At 48.6% G+C, this 10,000-nt stretch overlaps 1 pseudogene across 1 annotated transcript in view; it reads left to right on the forward strand.

The window, feature by feature from the left end:
* LOC308151806 (ankyrin repeat domain-containing protein 33B-like) overlaps window positions 1-4,154 on the forward strand; it is a 5,813-nt pseudogene extending 1,659 nt beyond the window's left edge. Inside the window, exons 3-5 of the transcript in view lie at window positions 627-767; window positions 2,199-2,638; window positions 3,696-4,154. The product of the transcript in view is annotated as an ankyrin repeat domain-containing protein 33B-like (transcript). The remainder of the gene's footprint in view (window positions 1-626; window positions 768-2,198; window positions 2,639-3,695) is intronic.
* Window positions 4,155-10,000: the final 5,846 nt, after the last annotated feature.

Raw genomic sequence — 10,000 nt, forward strand, 5'->3', positions numbered from 1 at the left:
TGGTGTGTTTGATACCATTCCTCATTCCATTCCATGCATTACAATGAGGCGGTCCTCTGATTTCTACCCCCACACGTCTATAGTTACCCGACACACATGCGTGCCATGACAAACTCTAATTGGCCACCAGGGGTCGATATTAACACACCATACGTAAGACGTAATAAAAGATCAAAAATAAAAACAAATTTCATGACCCTATGGGCCATGGGCCTCAGTGACACAGACAGTGTTTGTTCCAGGCCACATCATGATCTACAGGTGTTAATACAGGTGTTAATACAGGTGTTAATACAGGTGTTAATACAGGTGTTAATACAGGTGTTATTACAGGTGTTAATACAGGTGTTAATACAGGTGTTAATACAGGTGTTAATACAGGTGTTAATACAGGTGTTAATACAGGTGTTATTACAGGTGTTAATACAGGTGTTATTACAGGTGTTAATACAGGTGTTATTACAGGTGTTATTACAGGTGTTAATACAGGTGCTAATACAGGTGTTATTACAGGTGTTAATACAGGTGTTATTACAGGTGTTAATACAGGTGTTATTACCATTGTTAATACAGGTGTTATTACAGGTGTTAATACAGGTGTTAATCACAGCCAGTGTGTGTTCCAGGCCACATCATGATCTCCAACTACCTGCTGAGCTACTTCCCCGGCCTGGACCTGGAGAGGAGGAACTGCCACGGCTTCACGGCCATGATGAAGGCTGCCGTGCAGGGCCGGGCAGATTGCGTACGGTCCCTGATGATGTCAGGTAACACACACACACACACACTCCGATGTCAGGTAAACTACGCACACACACACATACACATACACACATACACACACACACACACACACACACACACACAGGGACTGCGTACGCTCCCTGATGATGTCAGGTAACACACACACACACACACACACGCACACACACACACACACACACACACACACGCACACACACGCACACGCACACACACACACACACCAGGTGACACACACACACATGATACTGATTTAACAGTGGTGTTATTGTGATGTAACAGCGGTGTACAGTAGTGATGATGTGATGATCTCAGCCTGGTTCCAGATCCAAGTGTTCCAGTTTGGAACAAACCAGTAACCAGTCCGTAACCAGTTCCAGTGTTATCCTTTATTTATTTATTTTTAAATTTGTTTTTCAGATTTTATCCCCTTTTCACCCAATTTGGTAGCCAATTTAACCCAACTTAGCATCCAATTATCCCCTGCCTATTGCGAAGGATCCGCCGCCCGACCCCGAGGCCGCCAGGCAGACTAGGCTGACTGGCTCCTCGAGCCCAGTACCGTTACTCCAGCACCAGACGGGGGCGGTGTTGCGCGACGGATCCTTGTCCAGAAATACTCCTATACCGCCCTCGGAAGCGGCCGGCCAATATGCCGCTTCCCGTGTGCCTCGGCCATATCTGGATCTGGCGAGCCGGGATACGAACCCCGGCCCCGGTGGGCAGCATGCACTAGCGGCCAGTGCTTAGACCGCTACACCACCGCGGGGCCTCAGTGTTATCCTTTATTGAAGCAGAGAGTCACATTGAGACAAAGTCACACAAAAACAAACACAATCAATACTTTTTCATTAAAGAAGTCCTCCTCCTCCTCCTCCACCTCCTCCTCTCCTCCTCCTCTTCCTCCTCCTCCACCTCCTCCACCTCTTCCTCTCCTCCTCCTCCTTCCCCTCCTCTTCATCCTCCTCCTCCTCCTCCTCCCCATCTCCTCATCCTCCTCATCCTCCTCCTCCTCCTCCCCCACCTCCTCCTTCCTCCCCCACCTCCTCCACCTCCTCCTCCTTCCTCCCCCACCTCCTCCACCTCCTCCTCCTCCTCCTCCACCTCCTCCTCCTCCTCCTCCACCTCCTCCTCTCCTCCTCCTCCCCCACCACCTCCTCCTCTCCCACCACCTCCTCCTCCTCCTCCTTCTCCTCCTCCTCCACCTCCTCCTCCTCCTCCTCTCCTCCTCCTCCTCCACCTCCTCCTGATCCCCCACCACCTCCTCCTCCTCCTTCTCCACCTCCTCCTTCTCCTCCTCCTCCTCCACCTCCTCCTCCTCCTCCACCTCCTCCACCTTCTCCTCTCCTCCTCCTCCTCCTCCTCCACCTCCTCCTCCTCCTCTTCCTCCTCCCTCCTCCCCCTCCTCCTCCTCCTCCTCCTCCTCCTCCTCCTAGGAGCCGACGTGGAGGCGAGGGACTTTGGCCGGCGCCTGACCAGCCTGGAGTGGGCCAGCTTCACGGGCCGCTGGGACACCGTGGGCACCATGGCCCGTCTGCTGGAGGCCCCCTGCGCGGTCCAGTTCTGCGACTCCTTCAGCCCCGAGTGGCCCCTGCTGGAGCCCCTGGTGGCCCGGGCACGCGAGCCCAGACCCTGCTGGAGGCGGGCCCTGACCCAGACCCAGAGCCTGTTCTGCTGCTGCGGCGGCTCCTCCTCCTGCGCCTTCTTCACCTTCGCCCTGGGCAGGAGGAGGAGGGTGTCCCCGCTGGAGGAGGGCGTGCTGGACCACATGGTGCGGGTCACCACGGCCCTGGCCAGCCCGCTGGTGGCGCCCGCCTGCCGCACCGTGTGCCCGGGGAGCCCCCCCGCCGTGGGGAAGCGCCGGCACGCAGTCCAGGTAGGTTACTCACTCACTTTGGCTAACCCCAAAAGCCTGTCTTTTTGTGTGTTGCTATTATTTGTTGTACACTTTGTTATTTGTTTCTTGTTTTTATTTTCACTAGTTTACCTATTTCTTTTAACTTTTACTTTTGTTCTTTAATTATGTTTTTATAGCCTATGTAAAGCACTTTGTGACTGCTGGTCTGTGATAGGTGCTATATAAATAAACTTTACTTACTTACTTAACTTACTTATGAAATAATGCATCAATGACATCACTGGCACCATTTCATACAAATGTGAGTGACAGCTGCTGGAAAGGTGGACCATGTCAGCAAGGTAGTGGTGGTCTAGTGGATAGTTAGTTGGACTTGTGATCGGAAGGTTGTGAGTTCAAATCCCGCCTGAAACCACACCACTACTAGTGTGCCCTTGGGTAAGGCACTTAGCCCTCAGTTACTCCAGGGGGAATGTCCCTGTAATTCGTAATTGTAAGTCGCTTTGGATAAAAGCGTCTGCTAAATGGCAAATTTATTTTTATTTTAAAATTAATAAATTATTAAAAATTAGGTCATCTCTCTCTCTTTTTTTTTTTTTTTTTTTTTTTTACAGATTATGAAAGTGTAGATTGTAAGTTCTCAAATGATGATGTCATACACTGCAATCACTTGAAAATAGTTGAAGAAGATGTATTGTTTATTTCAATGTTGGTAATCTTTTTAAAAAATGTTTATTTAACCTTTATTTATACAGGTAAAAACACATTGAGCCCCAAGGGCTCATTTTCAAGTGTGACCTGTTCACAGGCATACAACATCCACCACAAACAAATACAATACAAAACCTGGCCTACATAGTCTACAACTAAACTAAAACTACATAGTCTGAAACTAAAACTAGTCTAAAACAGTCTAAGGTAATCTAAAACTAAACCTCAATTCAACTAGCGGATAAAATCTCCCTGAACCAAAACAAACAAACACATTGGTTTCAGACTGTGCTCCATCGTGCTAGCCAGCTAGCTAGCTAGCTAGCTAACAACAACATCAACTGCTCCTTTCCTTACTCCCCAGGAGATCCTGCGTCGGAGGCGTGTGGACGAGCTGAGGCGTGCGGGGCCCGAGAGGCTCGACAACTACAAGCGGCTCTTCCAGAACTCCCGCGTGCTGCTGATCGCCAAGAAGCGCGACCGGCGGTCCAGCCTGCAGCCCTCCTCCCAGACCATGCAGGCGTGCATGGAGGTGGCCGAGGTGGCGGGCGGCGCCATCAGGAGGAACAGCCTCCTGCCGCTGCACCTGATGCGACGCAGCAGCGTCAGGCCTGGCATGGTGGTGCCCAAGGTGCGCCTGTGCAAGGCACCGGCGCCCAGCTTCGCCCCGGAGAAGATCCGCAAGAGGGACCGCGACCCGTGCCTGCTGCAGCCGCCCCGGTGGAGGTACAAGGAGGCCAAGGAGGAGAGGAGGAGGGCGGAGGAGGAGGAGAGGCTGAGGCGCGCGCCCTCCTTGGGAGGAGGAGGTGGGAGGAGGAGGTGAAGGACTAAGGGGGAGGGGATGAGGGGGAGAAGGAGAGGCTAAAACAAAGGGAAGAGAGAGCAGGGGAGAAGAGGGGAGGAGGAGGACTGGGGGAGAGGGGGGGAGGAGGAGGAGGAGGGGGAGGAGGATGTGATGGACTGGGGGGAGAAGAGGGGGAGGGGAGGAGGAGGTGGAGGACTGGGGGAGAAGAGGGGGGGGAGAGGAGGGGAAGGAGGAGGAGAGGCAGAGACGTTTATCTAAATTGAGAGAGGCTGAACATGTTGGAGGTTCAGTGAGGCGACTGGCCCTTTACTGTAACTGCGTCTCCGAGGAACAGACGGAGCCTCTGAGAAGCTCATCAGCTACGGAGAGTCCAGGACAAAGCCTCTGTCCCTGAGGTATGGAGGTCCAGTGTGTGTCACCCTCCTCATCTTACCAGTGAGCATATTACCAACAAGAATCTGTATGGGGGGGTCACCAAAGATAAGCGAGAAAATTGCAGTCAGGAGAATGAGGCTGGCAGGTTACTGCCAGAGACACCAGGAGCTGCCAGCCAGCAGACTGGTTCTGTGGGAGTCAACACACACGGGCATCGGTCACAAGGGCGTCCCACACTAACATACGTGGACGTACTCAAGAAAGATGCAGGAGCGGAAAGTACCGGCGAGCTAGCCAGATGTATGGAGGACCAGGGAGCTAGCCAGATGTATGGAGGACCAGGGAGCTAGCTAGATGTATGAAGGACCAGGGAGCTAGCCAGATGTATGGAGGATCAGGGAGCTAGCCAGATTTACATTTACATTTTTGGCATTTAGCAGACGCCTTATTCCAAAGCGACTTACAATCAATACATTTGAATACTAAGCATGTGAATCAGCAGTCCACCATTCGTTGCAGGAAGAGTACTCTAGCTCGGGCCCGGGGCCACTGATAGGAGGAAAAACCTTCTCCCTATTATCGCCTTCTACTAAAACTTTTTTTTTTTTTTTTTTTTTTTTACTGGAGAAACTGAGAAACAGTACAATGGGGGCAATAGAAGTTCTAGGGACACAGTAGAGGGGAAAGCGGGTGTCTTTAGGAGACGTAGTGGTGAGGGTCGGAAGATGTCTCAGGAGGAGCAGTTAAGATGTAACCTGAAGAGATGGGTCTTCAGTCTACGACGGAAGATGGGTAGTGACTCTGCCGTTCTGACAGCCGTGGGGAGCTCATTCCACCAGCGGGGAGCCAGTGTTGTGAAGAGACGTGATCGGGCAGCCCGACTGCTGTGTAGAGGAGGTGGGGCCAGTCGGCCAGCCGAGGTGGAGGAGCGGAGTGAGCGGGCAGGGGTTTGGGGGGTTACCATTTCCTTCAGGTAGGCAGGGGCTGTCCCTTTAGCTGCCTGGTATGCAAGCACCAGGGTCTTGAATCTGATGCGAGCTGCTATCGGGAGCCAGTGCAGGGTGCGAAGGAGAGGGGTGACATGCGAGTATTTGGGGAGGTTGAATACCAGCCGGGCAGCAGCATTCTGGATGAGCTGCAGAGGTCTAATGGCTGAAGCGGGGAGCCCAGCCAGGAGTGCATTGCACAGATGTATGGAGGTTCGGGGAGTTAGCCAGATGTATGGAGGACCAGGGAGCTAGCCAGATGTATGGAGGACCAGGGAGCTAGCCAGATGTATGGAGGATCAGGGAGCTTGCCAGATGTATGGAGGACCAGGGAGCTAGCCAGATGTATGGAGGACCACGGAGCTAGCCAGATGTATCGATCGGGGAGCTAGCCAGATGTATGGAGGACCAGGGAGCTAGCCAGATGTATGGAGGATCGGGATGACTGGAAGCGCCGATGGAGGGCTCGTCCGAGGATGAACTAGTAGTACCCTCCTGGATCTGGGCTGCGTTTCCCTGCTGGTGTCTTATGGCCGGATTGTGAGGAATTCATACTTCGAACTTCGATACAGATTTATTTTTGTATGCATTCATAATCACCATGCATTCATATCATAACAGATGTGACATATCCACATGTGTATTCATCTTTGTCTGGAAAAGTTAGAGATGTTTCTGAAGGTTGTTGTTTTTCTCTCAAATGTTAATAAAGAATTATATATTTATCTGCTTTGATTTTCACCAGTCAGTCAGTCCAACATTGTTGGCCAAACATGTTCCACCAAACATATTAAACACTTGACTATGGAATTTGAACAATAGAACAATACAACAATACAAGATTAGAACATTAGAAGATGGGAACAATAAAAGATTAGAACATTAGAAGATTAGAACAATGGAACAATAGAACATTAGAAGATTAGAACAATGGAACAATACAGTAGAACATTGAACATATTTGCTGAGGTTGCATCCCTAATATAAACTGGCAGTGCATTCCACAATCTGGGTGCATAAAATAGTGCGGCAGAAGGTATTGTGCATTTTATGACTAAAGCATGAAACTTTCTACAGTGTTTCTATAGACTGTAAACTTCATTTTTAGATGTGGAACCACTTCAGATTTTACCTCTGGTGTCAGGTAGACTCTAGAATGATAGAATGATCATACAATGATAAAAAAGATTTTTAAAAAAACAACTATGTTCTTTCTTCCCTTTTTTCCCTTTTTCTTTTCTTAGAATGATAATAATATATCATATTATACTCTAGTCTAGAATGATAGAATGATAACAAAATAATACATTTTTAAAAAATCACTTAATCTATTTTTCCCTTAGAATGATAATAATATATCATATTATAGTATAGAATGATAGAATGATCATAGAATGATAAAAAATGTTCTTTTTTTCATTTATTTTTTTCATTTATTTATTTTTTCCTTAGAATGGTAATAATATATCATATTATACTATAGAATGATAGAATGATCATAGAATGATAAAAATGATTTAAAAAAAATAAGTGAAAAAAAATGAAAAAATAACAGTTCTTTTTATAATATTTTTCACTTCATTTTTTTTAACATATTCTGGTGCTGTGCCACCAGTAGAACACAGGGACTAGTACCAATATGGTGTTTAATGGGGTATAACTGTAGTATATTGTATAGTAGGCTATTTACAGTATGACAGTACAACAGCTGTCATGGCTAAGAGGAGGTTTAAGAGTTGAACAGGAGCTTAAGCTTATATCCAGATCTGGGAGCGGGCTAGCGCTTAGCCCCGCCCCCCTCCCTCTCTCTCTCCCCCCCTCCTCCCCTCCCCTCCCCTCCCCTCCCCTCCTCTCCCCTCCCCTCCTCTCCCCTCCCCTCCTCCCCTCCCCTCCTCCCCTCCCCTCCTCCCTCCCCTCCTCCCCTCCCCTCCTCCCCTCCCCTCCTCCCCTCCCCTCCTCCCCTCCCCTCCCCTCCCCTCCCCCCTGACTAAGCAGTGCCCCGCGGCCTGCCTGCCAGGCAGAAGGCTCCTGGCTCCCCACCAGTGCGTTAGCCTAGCGAATGCGTTAGCATAGCGAAGGCAGGTCAGGTGGATAATCTCCCACATAAGCCTGCCACGAGGTGTGGTGGGACGTGCGCAATGATCTCTCACACACACACACACACACACACACACACACACACACAGTGTGAAGTGAAAGTGAAAAAAAAGAACATAGTATAGTATGATATATTATGAATGAATGAATGAATGAATGGTCTTTATTGTCATTGCTATAGTACAGGTACCAAACAACGAAATTTGGGAGGGGTGGCTCCCCTGGTGCTGGGAAAGAAAAAAAACAAGAAAAAAAACAAGAAGGGAAAGGAGCTGGTTTACATAAATAAAGGCTATGTACACTATCCACTATACTATACTGTACAGATAAAATGACTAGGGTTGTCATATTGCACATAGTGTTATTGCACATTTATTTAAAGTGTCACAGTTTGCAGGCTTGAAATGTACACATTTGTTTCTCAGCACTACACCTGATTTTTTCAATCCAGCAGCTGCCATCAATCCGTCCAGACTGTCCAGGGCCCAGAACCTAGGTCTTTGCTGTGTTCAGGGCCTGCATGGCCCTGGGGTAGAAGCTGAGCTTCAGTCTGTTTGTCCTTGCGGCCATGGTCCTGTACCGCCTTTTCGAGGGCAGCCGGGCTAAGTGTTCGTACCCAGGGTGGGATGGGTCTCTGGAGATCTTGGAGGCCTTCCTGAGGCAGCGTGTATTGTACAGCTCTTCCAGAGAGGGGAGGGGGGCGCCGGTGATCTTCTGGGCTGTTCTCACGACTCTCTGTAGCGCATTTCTCTCTGCGGTTGTGCAGCTGGAGAACCAGTTGCAGATGCAGTAGGTGAGGATGCTCTCCACTGCGCAGCGGTAGAAGGCCACCAGTATCTCCTGCTTGTTGTGTTCCTTCCTGAGGCCACTCCAAGCCTCGCGTCTGAGTAGCGCGCCGCCATTATCATTCTAAGGGGAAAAAAATTATTGAAAAAAATGATAAAAAGAACAACAAATGTTTTAAACTTTATTTATTGTTTCCTTAGAATGATAATAATATATCATATTATACTATAGAATGATAGAATGATCATAGAATGATAAAAATGTATACTATAGTATACTATGTTCTTTTTTCATTTCTTTTTCATTTAATCATTTTTATCATTCTATGATCATTCTATCATTCTATAGTATAATATGATATATTATTATCATTCTAAGGAAAAAATAAATAAAGTGAAAAAAATGACAAAAAGTATACTACTTTTTCATTTCTTTTCACTAATTAGTTTTTCTCATTTTTCTCATTCTATGATCATGATAGAATGATCATAGAATCATTCTATCATTCTATAGTATAATATTATATATTATTATCATTCTAAGGAAAAATGAAAAAAAAGTGATAAAAAAAAAAAAGAACAGTTAATTTTTTTATTTTTTCACTTCATTATTTTTTTTATTTTTTTTATCATTCTATGATCACGATACAATGATAGAATGATCATAAATCATGATACAGGTGATGGTACTCCTGCTGGGCATTGCTGCCTGACGCACCTCCAACAGTGCCTTTAGAACAGGTGTGCTGTGACACCTCACTGAACACCTATGTGGGCCTAACTGGGTCATCAGCTGGGGACCACCAGTCATTGACGTTTCGCTCCTTTAACCCCAGTACATCTCCTGGTGGCGGAGCGATGGCAGGGATCTCTCCCTGCCACCCCCTGCTGATGCCCTAGGTGTTGTTTGCCCCCCAACCCTTATGCTTCCTTCTTAGCCACAGCCAGAAGCTGCCTTTCTCCGCCTCCTCAGCCAGCTCTTTCATGACTTTCCGATGCCTTGCTCCTGTGCATCCTATGTCACGGAGTAGGCGAGCAGCTGAGGAACCTACGAAGCCCCTACACCCCACTTCCACAGGGCACGTAACGGCTTTCCAGCCAGCCTCCCTGCACTCCGCCGCCAGATCTGCATACTTGGCTCGCTTCCGCTCATTGGCTGCCTCCAAACCACCCTCCCAAGGGACAGTGAGTTCGACCAGAAGGACTGTCTTGCAAGCCTCTGACCACATGACCAGGTCTGGTCGGAGCGATGTTTCCACGATCTCCCTGGGGAACTGGAGCTGTCTCCCCAGGTCGACCCTCATGGTCCACTCACTACCCGGTGCGAGGAGTCTTGCTGTATCTCTCTGACGGGAGGGTTTGACTCTCTCTCCAGCCCTTGCAAACTGGATGGGATGTCTGTCTGGAGCGGAAGGTCTGCTGTTTGCCTCCTGTCTGCATGACTCTGCCACCTCTGCCAGCTTTTTCAGCACCAGGTCGTGTCGCCATGTGTAGCGGCCTTGGGACAGCGCTGTCTTGCAGCCTGTCAGGATGTGCTGGAGGCTCGCATTGATGGTGTTGCAAAGGGGGCAGGTCTCTTCGGCAGAAAACCATTGGTGGAGGTTTCGGGGACAAGGCAAGG

The sequence above is a fragment of the Nansenia antarctica genome (genome assembly GCF_963989245.1).
Source record: "Nansenia antarctica genome assembly, chromosome: 2".
NCBI classification, from domain to species: Eukaryota; Metazoa; Chordata; class Actinopteri; order Argentiniformes; family Microstomatidae; genus Nansenia; species Nansenia antarctica.